Below are 13415 nucleotides of genomic sequence, written 5' to 3'. Positions count from 1 at the left end.
GGAGGTCTTTTCTGATGACTCTGTGTAGCATAAAGATCACTCAGCTTCAGAGAACCTAGTCCCTTCCTTCAACTGTAAAATATTATAATAACATTTCACACGGTCCTATTTGATGGGACCATGTGCAGTGTAAGACTAGACTGGAAAAGTAATTTACAGGCTGGCTCATTCCTTCCAGTTTACCCTAACTCCCTAGTCATCCAAGTGTCTTACTCCGTTCTAATAAAACTTCAGAGGCTATCTTCTTACAGCCTGCGCCGCGCGGGTTGAGGGGCTGGTCTGGAACAGTCGCCCAACTCGCTCCTACACATTTTTTCCCTCGCCTGTGGGCCACTTGGGTGCACGCCACGCGCCCAGGTCTCCAGGCTTCTCTGGGGAAGCCTCCTGCGCCAAGCTAGGCTGGTGCGTGCGGCGGGTGGTCTCTGAGATTTCTCGCTTTCCCTGCAGGTGCCCCAGGAGGTAAAGGCCGAAATCGGGGGCGGGCGCTCCCTGCCTTCGTCCAAGCTCTCCCTCCAGGTTTTGCGCCCCAGGACTGGGCAGTGGCGGAAACTTGCGGGGCGTCCCAGCCCTGGGGGCGTGGAGCTGCAACACCTGGGCAGTCGTTCAGGGGCTGCTGCCATCCCGCCCCTCCCCCAGCCTCCTCTGAAGATGTTTATCTTGCCCTCTGCTCCTTGCTCTTTTCTCTTTCACTTTTCTTTTCGCTGAGGGTTGGGACTCCCTGGGTTCAGGGCGCCCAGGGGAACCCCAGCTGACTCGCTCTTTGTAGTCGAAGCCCAACGCCAAGGCAGGGAGCCGGGTGGCAGTTCCCGTCCGGCTGCGCCGCTCGCCGCCCCCCAGCCCTACAGCCGGGACTCGATGGAGGTACAGGGTTCTGCTTCTCCGCCTGTGGGGGGGAAGGTGGTGGTGGTTGAAAGGGCGATGGAATTTTCCCCGAAAGTCTACGCCTCGGGCCTCTCCCAGCTCCGGGCGGACCTACCCATTTCCCCCCACCAGCTGCGGACCGGACCGCCCCGCCCTCTCACGGGGAACACTTAACCGCGACTTCAGTTTTCTGTTGCACTACGTGCAGAGGTTTTCCCCCTTCTGACCCTTTATTCCTCCCGTGGGCTCTCCTCGCCATCCTCTGCTCCCAGAGGAACGCAGATTGCTGGTCCGCTTGTGGGTCCCGCGCGGCTCCTCCGTGCGCTTGGCTCTTTCGGTGCGGCAGGCAGCGGGTCAGCGGGAGGCAGCGCCCGGCGCCGGTGTCTCCTCTCCGCTAACTCCGCAGCTGACCCGCGGAGAGAGAGGGACGTGTGCCTGCCTCCCGCCCCAGGCTGCCCGTTTCGGAGAAGACGCGGTCTGTCAGCACTGAGCGCTGAGTTCTGCACCTAACCGAGCTCAGAGAGTTCGAAGAAAGGTACCGCAGCTCCCCGCTTCTTCCCTGCCCCCTCCCACACTCCTTGCGGGTCAGCTCAAATGTGTCTAGGACCCTGCGGGTTGGTCTCTCCCTTTGCTTGCAAAATCAAGTTACCCTCCCCTTATTTGATCAGGAGGACGGACACTTGTCCTCCTAGGGAGAGGAACTTGCAGAAATGGTTACTGATGGGCACTCAGGCCTGGGTCTATGTTATTAGTTCCAGCCTTGATCAAGCCACTCATCTCTTAGAAAAGCAGTATTAGAAACTTGGAAGAGATACAGGAGACTTAAGCTTGCAGTAAAATCCGTATTCAAGATGGATTTAAATGAAAGTCCAGTTAATTTTTTTCCAGTGTTACTGAGACTGCATTTTGGGAATGTTTACAATTCATTTTAATTGAACTATGAAATTCCGTGCGTTGAAGACTTTGATAACGTATCCATAAAGCAAGATGATTCTTAAATGATGCTTATAACAGATTCTTAAACAGGATGCGTCAGAAGTTTCAGAACTGGAAGTAAAGTGGTTTTCGCTAGCTATTTTTCCATTATGTTTTTAAAACTACTTTCTAATGTTACGGCAAGGGGCATGCCATCTACCTGTAACTGATGGGCTTCCTCATCTTGTCAGTGTGCCTAAAATAAAAAGGTTTTATTGACTTGATTGAATGAACAGATAAGGTCAGGGTGATCGTGGCCTTCAGCAGTGCAGTGGCTGTGTGGTGGACTATTCCACTGAAAGTATCAAGGTACAATATGGATCAAATTTTAAACTACTGTTCTTTTATTGGAAAGCAGTGTGGTGGGCATGGTAGATAGAGGAAGGAGGCACAAAGGAAAAAGCATAAAGATATAGAAAAGATATAAGTATATCGTTGTTTATATAAAGATATATAAAAAAAGGAACTGAAGAAAAAGCAATAGCCTTCTTAGACTTAAAAAGCGATGAAGAATTTAAAATTTTACATAATCAAGTTAAGATATCTCAGAAAGTTCTAAAGGTTTGTTGTGATTGTGTTTTAAGGTCACATTCTTACATCTCTCCCTCTGTTTCCTCCTCTCAAAATTTTAGTCATACTCAGAATGGCCTTTTCCTGCAGTATCATCTGCTCTGTGACAGAGTGACCCAGAGGAGTTAGGTTAGTCACTGGTTCTGAATCTCTAGTAGGCAGTGTTCCTATACTTTGATTTTTAATTGTCTGCCTGTCTGCCTGTCTGTCTATCTATCTATCTATCTATCTATCTATCTATCATCTCTCTCTCTCCCTCTCCCTCTCTCTCTCTATATATATTAAGTAAGCTCTGCACCCAATGTGGGGCTTGCAGTCACATCCTTGAGATCAAGAGTCGCATGCTCTGTGGACTGAGCCAGCCAGATGCTCCTTCCCATACTTTGGTTCACTATTCTCTGCCGATTTGGAGTGGCAACTCTAGAACCTGGTTTGCAGCTGTTGTCCTGGAGTTGGGAACTTTACTGCAGATTATTGGGGGACTTAAGAAGAACAATTTGATGATTTTCTTTTCATCAATGAGATTTGTATATAAATGTCAACAGCTATATTGCAAGACACAATATTTGTCAATGAAATACAAGTTTATAATCTTTTTTGGAGGATGGGGAAAATCTGTGGTTTAACGTTTATTGAAATAGAGTTTGATAATTGAAGGCTTTTAAACCCTAGAAGGTTCTCCATCTCAGGTTTGCTGGCTCTGAGTAGATTTCAGGAAGGATGTGAATGAAGCCCTGAAATGTTGTATGTAAGTGGATTTTTCTGAAGAAAATATCCACAACTCTAATTAGGTTTTCAAATGTCTCTTGGACCCCAAATAGTTTTTAAAACATTTTAAAACTTAGAAAACAGTCCTTTTTTTCATTTTGCTCTTAGAGTTGACTGTTAAGTTTGTTCATTAGATAACTATTCTTTTGAAGGTTAGTTAATGATAATACAGACAGTGCTGTCTTTTGGCCAGCAACTTGAATTATGGGAAATAATATGAATCATAGCTAATACTTGTTGAGTTCTTAGTATGTACTGGACATTGTTCCGAGTATGTATGTATTTTTAAAAATCATCATGATAAACTTAGGTGGTGGTACGGGACGTGTTATATAGCCGAGAAAATGGAAGCATAGGGTAATTAAATAACTTTCCCAAAGTCACAGAGCTAGTTAAGTGGTAGAGCTGGGATTTGAACCTGGACAGATTTCAGATCACTGGTGTTTATGAAGGATGATATTTCCATAGAAGTATTTCCCACAATTTGTCAGTGACAACTATCTACTACTTCATTTTGATGCAGTTTTATGATAGAAGGTTGGTTTTCAAGTAATACTGTTTATACAGTACTTTCATGATTGACTTCATTAATTATACATTTTTTTTTAATTTTTTTTTCAACGTTTATTTATTTTTGGGACAGAGAGAGACAGAGCATGAACAGGGGAGGGGCAGAGAGAGGGAGACATAGAATCGGAAACAGGCTCCAGGCTCTGAGCCATCAGCCCAGAGCCTGACACGGGGCTCGAACTCACGGACCGCGAGATAGTGACCTGGCTGAAGTCGGATGCTTAACCGACTGCGCCACCCAGGCGCCCCTAATTATACATTTAAAGATTAGCCTTATGATCAAATAATATTCGCATGAGTATTTATTTGTGTTTGGTTCCTTGGAGAAATTTCTCTTACGGTTCCTGAATGAAAACATTTGTTTAATTTGCATCAGTTTTTGCTGATAGAGCATGACATAGGTACAGGTGGATTGATCAATGTCTGAATCTATCGATCTAGCTATTCATTCATCCATCCAAGTAGAAAGGTGGGATTCGTGGAGAGATCAGAACAGCAGCCTTTCCCAATTATATCACAACTGAGGTGGTGTAGTCAACTATTTAAGAAGCCTTTTCACAGGCTCCAATGGTATGAGAGTTGGCAAGAAGCCAGCTTCTTTCCTTAGCTCAGTATTAGCTCTTAGATTTACTTACTCAGTGATTGCAGATTACCACGTGAGGCTTTTGAGGTTGAACAATGCTTAAGTGCTTGCTGCTCTCCTATTTGAATGGATTGAATGGAAAAATTCCATAGGGGCGTTGAGAGAACATGTGTGGTTTTAGCTAGTACTGCGATGTATTTACTACTAGCTATTTAATGGTGAGTTTTACTAATTAACTATTATTAATTATATTAATTACTGTTTATTACTTCACTTTTTTTTCAGGTTACACTCAGTGTTGGAATGAAAAATAAATAAGAGGCTGTTTGATCTCATTTCAATTCAGCAGTGTTATTCATATATGTTTTATGTCTGGAGGCAGGGCATATGTATACATATATTTTTCAGTGTTTTGTTCCAGAGTCCAGTAGTGTCTTGCAGGTCATCTTTGGAAGGACCAAAATATACGTAGATCTGCTATCTCTATCTATCTAATCTATCTATCTATCTATCTATCTATCTATCTATCTATCTATCTCCATGTATGTTTTGTATATAGACCATATAAATATGGATTAAAAAAGTCTGAATGCCTGTTAGCTGATCATGTTCTAAGAATACATAGTTGATTGTTTTCCAAATACTAAGGTTTCTCCAAGTGCTAACAGGGTGCAGAGGGGATCAGGAGAGTGACGACAGTATTTTGTTAAATAGAGGAATTGAAACTGAAAATGGTCCTACAAGAAGAAAATATGATCGGTTGTAAGGTTGGTGGGGGGAGGCTCTACTCATCAGAGTGACATAGGAAAGCAGCCCTGTGGCACATGCCATGATCCCTTGTATCATTTCACTCTCACTGGGCATTTCGTTCATGTACCTTCTAATAGAAACTCAAGAAATGAAATACTCCTTGTGCACTGTTAGCACTGACCCCAGTTATTCTTTAACTGAACAATTTTATAGCTAGAAACTTTACAGTATATTTCCCCCACTTATTTTCTTTTGTACGTATCAACAACAAAAAGTATATGTTTAAAAGTTTTAAAATAATTTTGTTAAAATTATTCTTTATGTTATTGTAAAGATTATTAGTACACAGGTAACCAGAGTAATTCATTTGAGTTTTGATAATTATGAGGCATAAAACTATATTGTATCATAAGATGTGTATCATAAATGTAGACCTGGGTGGTGTTGATATCAATGCTTTGATTAAGGCAGGTTTCTTTAATACCAGTTTTTCAAATTGCCCCTTTATTTGGCACCCTGGAGAGGCAAGGCACATGGTAAGATTCTGAATGGGAGAGTGATGTGCCTTTCTTTGGTAAAATGGGTGGAGGGTAATTATGAAAGGGGAAGTGGGAAAGGAGAACTTGCCAGAAAATGCTTGCTGTCAGCATATTTCAGGCATATTGCTTATAGAAAGGGGTCCCTTGGGGCGCCTGGGTGGCGCAGTCGGTTAAGCGTCGGACTTCAGCCAGGTCACGATCTCGCGGTCCGTGAGTTCGAGCCCCGCGTCGGGCTCTGGGCTGATGGCTCAGAGCCTGGAGCCTGTTTCTGATTCTGTGTCTCCCTCTCGCTCTGCCCCTCCCCCATTCATGCTCTGTCTCTCTCTGTCCCCAAAATAAATAAACGTTGAAAAAAAAAATTAAAAAAAAAACGGGGGTCCCTTTGTAAATAGTGGATCTGGACATTGGTTCCTTTAGAACTCTCTATACCCTTACAGACCTTGGACAGCTATGGGGTTCCCCAGGGGTGCCTGTTCTTCCCTTTGAAGATCTCAGTTTGCTCTGGTTCAACCTGTTGCCCGCCCTGCCCCCTATGCTTGGTTTCTGGATTGCCATGGCCCATTGTGCTTAAGCAATAGTGTGTGTTTTTGTCGAGGGGTGAGGTGGGGGGGGGGGGAATGGTAAAGAACTGGCAGCTGCAGAGGCTTCCCACTGAGAGCAGTGTTGGGGGGGCAGGAATAGGTTCTAGCCCTGCTTGGGGTCTTAGATAGCCTTCCCAGTCTGGGCTCCTCTTCCATGCAGTTCTAGACACACTTCTCTATACTTTAGACCACCCTTGCTATTCCTGCTCACTTTTTGTCATTCTTCCTGCCTCCTGCTCAAAGCCTCCAATCTCCACAGTTTCGGAAACCCCTTCTACTGCCCAGGTAGAATTATTTTCTCCTTATATTTCTCCTTGTATGCTGTAATAGCTTTTGTCTCTGTAAATTAATCTTGTTATGTGTCTCTACAGTTATATTTTGAATAAAGACATAATAGTGTGAGCCCAGCCAAGGGTTGGTCACATGACTGGTTTGTATTGACTTCAATGAGAGATCATTCAACAATTTAAGAAGTAATCAGAGGAATTTAAAACAGGTAGGAAATATAATATAGCAAAAAACCAATGTTGGAGTATTATAATAAAAACAGTATTTGGGGAAAATTAGTCTGGGGTAGGATTTATTGAAGAAAAAATAATTAGAGATAAGGAAATGAGCCAGAAATCCACGGCAGTCCTTCAGATGTACAGTCTTATTCCTATTATCTGCTAAAGGACATAGCTATAGCAATTCATTCCTCCTCTCTATCATCAATTTTTGTCTCTCTCTAATGGGTCTTTCCCATGACTGTAATTTCTCCCATAAACAGCAACAACAAACAAGTCTCTTTGGCTTCGTGTTTCTCTCCAGCTGCCACCTGGTTTTTAGGTCTCCATTTTATAGGAAAGCTCTGAAAGTCAATTCTACTTTCTGTCTCCAATTTCTCTCTTCTCATTCTCTCTTGAACCAGGCAGCCTGTCATTCCTACTGCTCCATAAAACTGTATCATTAGAGATACCAAGACCTCCCCCCCCCCCATGTTAAATCCGTGGTTAGGGCTGGGTTCTCTTTCAGCAGGACCTGAGTTCTTCATTTTTGCTTCCAGACAGTCCTCCTCTCTTCATTGTCCTCTGCCTCCCCATCATCCATTTCAGTAGCTTGCTGGTTCCTATTCCCTATCCTCTCAACAGAGGAGTCCGCTGCTCAGTCACTGGATCCTTTCTCTATCTATGTACACTCACTCCCTGACTGTATCCTGCCTGGTGGTTGTTAGTGCCTTCCGAGAGTGGTGATTCGTGTCTCCAGTCATGACCTCCCCCTGAACTCCAGACTCATCTAGACAACAGTCTAGTCTGCATTCCTGAGTAGATGTATCCTACTCGTTGAATTCCTGACTTAACCCCCAAAACTGCTTCTTCCATGGTCTCCCTTATCTCACTTGATGGCCGTTCTATTCTTTGAGTTGCATGGATAATCTCTTAGTCAGTCTCGGAGTTCTCCTTTTTTATTTTTTTTCACACCCCACATTTTAATCTGCCACTAAGTCCTTTAAACTGTCCTTTCAAAATATATCCCACATCTGACTTCTTGTCACCTTTGCAGCTGCCATCTTGGTCCAAGCCACTATTGTCCTGCCGTATGGTATTATTGCAAGAGTTGGTCTCCTTGATGCTGTACTTGCTCCCCCCACCCCCAGCTTGTTCTTAACACAACACAGCAGTCAGAATGCTTCTGTTATTTGCCCTGCCTGCATTAAACAAACAAACAAACCCACAAAATAAATAAACAGAAACACCCAGAACCCACTGGCTTGACAAATAGTAATTTGTTATTTGTCATGATTCTGCAATCTGGGCTATATTCAGCTTGTTGGAGATGAAACATCCCAGAAGATTTCTTCATTCCTGTGTCTGGCACCTCAGCTGGGCTGACTGGAAAGTTAAAGACCCCTCCTTTGAGTCATTCTTCCTTTTCCATGAGAAATAGCTCTTGTCAGCACTTGGGTAGACTGCTTCCAGCTTTGAGTTCGGGATCTAGGGATCTTCTGTGTCCTCCTTTTCGTTTACCTGGTGGTGAGTTATTTTAGTACAATTTTCTCATAAACCTCGAGGCCTTTCTATAAATTTTATTGAGGTTCATTCCATTATGGAAAACTTACGTACCCAAGACTTTTATGACAGGCTCCTCTTTACTTCGGCTGCAAACCCGAATGCTATAGGAGAGACCCTTACTGTTTTAGAAACCCTTTGGAGAGCATCTGGGTGTCTCAGTCAGTTAAGCGGCAGACTTTGGCTCAGGTCATGATCTTGTGGTTCGTGGGTTTGAGCCCCACGTCAGGCTCTGTGCTGACAGCTCAGAGCCTGGAACCTGCTTCGGATTCTGTGTCTCTCCATCTCTCTCTGCTCCTCCCCCACCTTGTGCTCTGTCTCTATCTCTGTGTCTCACACAAAAATAAAAAATAAATGTTAAAAAAAAAAAAAGAAGAAAAGTCCTTTGTCTCGCTGACTGAGTCTCTGAGGCTCTGCCTTAATGTGAGGTCTTAATGAGGCATCTTCCAGCCACATGCTTGATTTGATCTTTAACTTGAGAGTACATTGTACTAATACTTGGCTTTGAACTTTGTCCTAAGACTGCTTCTTTCTTTGAGCATCTACTGCTGTCTGGAGAGGCAAGAATGACAAAAAGTTTAATTTTCTTTTTTTTTTTAAATTTTCTTTTTTTAAATATTTATTTATTTTTGAGACAGGGAGAGATAGCATGAACGGGGGAGGGTCAGAGAGAGAGAGAGGGAGACACAGAATCTGAAATAGGCTCCAGGCTCTGAGCTGTCAACACAGAGCCCGACGCGGGGCTCGAACTCACGGACCGCAAGATCATGACCTGAACCGAAGTCGGATGCTTAACCGACTGAGCCACCCAGGCACCCCAAAAAGTTTTATTTTCTAACCTAGCAAGTCCTGTGTTGAATGATTCCCTCTAACTTCTACTTGAACACTTCAGTTCATCTTTCTCTTCCCGTAATTAATCCTAGGCAGCTGAATGAAGCCAGTTATCACATTCAGAAATCTCCTTAGGTAGGCCCACAAGCTCATGAGGTATGTTTTCATTCTTCCATATTGTTGCAGTGTTGCCAAACATTCTGCCACTACGTAATACGAGTTGCTTCTGTCTGGCCTCCAGGAAGAAGTTCATCAATGTCTTTCTGGCCTTCACTGTGTCCTTGATACTCTTTAGGTGTCTACACATCACCCGGTCTCATCCCAATTTTAGTGTCAGTTTTTCATTGCTATACAATAAACTCCAAAATTTAGAACCATTTTATTTGTTCAAGGTTTTGAGGTTAGAAATTTGGACAGGACATAGTGACAATGACTTGTCTCTACTCCACAATGTCTGTGGTCTCAGTTGATTTGACTCCATTTGTCCAAGGACTATCGGAGATGGTTCAAGACATTGAATCTGGCTGTTGGCTGGGTTCCTTCATTCTCTTCCACTTGGCCTTTTCACATGGCGAGATTGGGCTTTCTTCTGGTGTGATGGTCTCAGGGTTGTCAGACTCCTTCCATAGTGTCCAGGGTCCATAAAAGAGGAAGTGGGAGCTGCAAATCCTCTTAAGGCCTGGGAACAAAATCCCCAGACTTTATGTTTGCTTCGTTGGTCAGGATGAAACAGTCAGAAGCCCATCCCAGATTCAGTGGGAGAGGACACAGACTCTGCCTCTTGCTGGGTAACAAACCTCATGCTTGTTCACGAAAGGAAGACAGTGATGACAGCATCCATCTTTGGAGATTATCAGCTGCACGTTGTGATTTTATTTTTAAAGTCTATTTATTTTTGAGACAGGGAGAGCATGAGAGGGGGAGGTGCAGAGAGAGAACGAGACAGAAGATCTGAAACAGGCTCTGTGCTGACAGCAGAAAGCCCGATGTGGGGCCTGAACTCAAGAACTATGAGATAATGACCGGAGCCTAAGTCTGATGCTTAACCTACTGAGCCACCCAGGTACCCTCGTTGTGATTCTGTTAAAACATTAATAAGGTCATGCTACTCTATTCAAAACCACTATTGCCTTCTCATCTCACTTCTCTAAAAGCCAAATTCCGTTACAATGGTCAGTAAGGCCTTAGTGATTTGTATATCTGTTATCTCCTCTACTATTATTCCTTTAGCTCACTGTTTCAGTCACACTGACAGTCTTTCTACTCAGCACCCATACTGCACTGCTCTTATCTAAGAGTCTTTGAATTTGCTGTTCCCCTTCTTAGACTGCTGTTATCTCAGATATAACCCACTCCCTTACTTCACTGGTTTAGTTCAATATCCCATTTGCAGTGAGGTTTTCCCTAACCCATGTACTTCCTGTGGCACTTCCACCAGCACTGTGCTTAAACTCTTTTCCATGTACCTATAACTATAAACTAAGGTTTATAGTACTTTATCCCAAACTCTTAGGGTCAGATGCGTTTGGAGTTCAGATTTTTTTCAGTTTTTGGAAAGGTAACTGTTATGGACTGAATTGAATGCCCCCCCCCTCCCCCCAACTACTTCCAAACTTCCATGCAAGAGAGGCTTACCCTCTTAGAAACTTTCAGACAGGCAGTATATATAGTGCCATTAACTGTAGTCACCAGGCTGTACATTGCATTCCCATGGCATGTTTATTTTATAACTGGAAGCTTGTACCTTTTGACGCCTTGTATCCATTTCACCCACCCACCAAGCCCCTGCTTCTGGCAACCACCAATCTATTTTCTGTAGCTGTGAGTTCATTTTGTAAATATACCAGTCTTTAAAGAGTCACTTTCTCTGCGAAATTCTCCAGGCAAAACCCCAACATTACTTCCCCTCTAGCCACCTCCTCCCCCCGGAAATATTGACTACATTTTCTCCTTTGTTCCGTCCTCTCCCGATGGATAGCTCTCTAATTGTATCTGCGACATTTTATCATTATTGACTTGTGTTCATATTGACTCTCCTCTTGAATAAATGATGAAGATGGGACAAAGAATGACAAGAACTGTGATCATGGAGTTGGAAGGGCTGGAGTTTGGGAAACACCGTATTTATAAAATTACTCCCTCAATAAAAACGGGCACATAGTAAACCTTTAATAATGTTATTTTTCTTGTCAATAATCTATCACAGGGGCGCCTGGGTGGCTCAGTCAGTTAAGCGTCCGACTTCGGCTCAGGTCATGATCTCACGGTCCGTGAGTTCCAGCCCCACGTCGGGCTCTGTGCTGACAGCTCAGAACCTGGAGCCTGCTTCAGATTCTTTGTCTCCCTCTCTCTCTGCCCCTCCCCCACTTGTGGTCTGTCTGTCTCTCTCCCAAAAATAAACATTAAAAAATTAAAAAAAATAATCTATTACATATTGCTGAGGGGTCAAGTGATAGTAAGTTTTTGAGAAAAGGAGTTTGACCAGGTTTGACTAGAAATACATCACCAGTGATCATCACAGAGCTGTTGGAAAACCACTCCCAGCAGACTCCTTATTGTCAAGGTCAGGAGGGGAAATAGAATTTCCTAAGGATCTAATTTGGGTCAGGCTACTGATAAAATCCTTACATTCATTTTTAGGATGATGCTTATGAGCTTTATAGATTAGAATGAACCTTTTTAGAACTAAAACAAAGAAAGGGAGGGGCTGTTTAATATTTTGTGCCTGTTTTTATTGAGGGAGTAATTTTATAAGTGCAAAGCAAATGCTTCAACAAATGAAATGAAACAAGATACACCCTATTCTCTAAATTTCTTCAAATAAAAATTTTTAAACTTTCTTAATTACTTTTGCCAAGTATTTTGAAAAAAAAAATGATTTCCAAGTACAAAAAAGGTGAGAAAATTTTTGTAAAAATATTAGGATGGTTAATATTTGACTTATTTAGTGCTCCTTTTCCCAAGAATCCTAGGAAACAAATATATAGTCATAACAGCTTTATGATGTCACTTGAAAATTTGCAGTAACCCCAAATGGCAACATTTTAAGGATCTATATCGTATACCTTTAGACTCTACTCCTGGGAAGCAAGATCCTCTTTTCATTATTTTGTGAAGGACGTCTAAAACTTCAGACATGTGGTTTTACGATGGCTCATTTAGATTGATATTGAGGTATTTCTCCTCTAAACTTTGACCTTTCTTAATTCAAGATGCATTACTCTCAGCCTCTGCAGTTTATAAAGTATTGGCTTCCATGCTATGGTTGTCAATCAGGCCGATGAACAACGGACCATAAACCTTCCTAAAAATACAAATATTTATTGAACATTTTCTCAGTGCATGGCTCAATGCCAAGTGCTCTGAGGGATAAAAAGCTGAACTGAACGTGATTCCTTTCAGGAACTTGTTATCTACTGGAGAAATGAATATTGGTATATGAATAGCTGGGTCATCCACGTATGGTTGTACTAAACGGCTGTCCATTCTCTAAACATGTTTTCTGTCATCACTAAGCATGTGGATGTGTGTGTCTCCCCTCCAGAGTGCATTATTCCATCCATTCTTTTCCCTCTCCCCTTTCTCCTGATTCACCCACCTGGTCCAGAGGTCTCAGTTTGGTATTGTTTTTTTTTGAGGATATTTTCCTAAATTTCCAAGATTGGATTAGGTATCTCTTGTTCTTAACTTTATTCAGTAAATATTTCAATAGCTGACATTTATTGTTGGCCATGTGCCAAGCACTTTAACTTGTGGAACCCTCATAAACTCCCGGAGGTGTTTTTCCAGCTACTCTTCAGATGACTCAGAGGCACCAAGACCCTGTGCCCAAGGTCCTTAGTTAAGTCTCTCTCCAGAGCCTGTACCCTTCACCTAGTCTGCTACCTCACTGGAAGAACTAAGAAGAGGCATGAAGATTAAAAGGGAGGAGGTAAAATTATCTTTATTTATAAATGAAAGCCATGAAAATTAACCAGCTGTGAAAACTAATAAGCAAGTTCATCAAGACTGTCGGAGTAACAAAGCCTCAGCAGCATTTTTTAATATTAAATAAAATATTAGCTAACGTAAGAGTAAAACACAGTGCTACTGCCCCTGCCAGGAGACACTCTTATCTTAATCAAATGGAATTTACCTACAGATCGTATGGATGGTCCAATATTAGAAAACCTATTAATATAATCCTAATGGATGCATGCAGAAAAAGCTTTATCAAACTTTTGAATAAGAGTTTTGTAAGATTAAATGGGATCTTCCAAATGGGTAAATGAATGAATGATATTTGCAAAATAATCTCTAGTAAACATCATACTTAATACATACTTAATGTAATCATACT

General features: G+C 42.5%; 1 protein-coding gene across 2 annotated transcripts in view; it reads left to right on the top strand.

Moving 5' to 3' along the window:
* Positions 1-759: 759 nt before the first annotated feature.
* Positions 760-13415, top strand: part of IL15 (interleukin 15) — an 82227-nt gene continuing 69571 nt past the window's right edge. Inside the window, exon 1 of one of the 2 annotated variants that reach the window (XM_040473217.1) lies at positions 760-861. The gene's annotated coding sequence lies outside the window, so the exon portion shown is untranslated. Of the gene's footprint in view, positions 862-1298; positions 1397-13415 lie in introns of those variants that run through there. The other variant, XM_040473225.1, reaches the window with a different exon arrangement.

This window comes from Herpailurus yagouaroundi, unplaced genomic scaffold, assembly GCF_014898765.1.
Source record: "Herpailurus yagouaroundi ecotype Mexico unplaced genomic scaffold, PumYag 28, whole genome shotgun sequence".
NCBI lineage: Eukaryota > Metazoa > Chordata > Mammalia > Carnivora > Felidae > Herpailurus > Herpailurus yagouaroundi.
The sequence above is the reverse complement of the archived record's forward strand: the minus strand, read 5'-3'. Positions and strand labels throughout refer to the sequence as shown.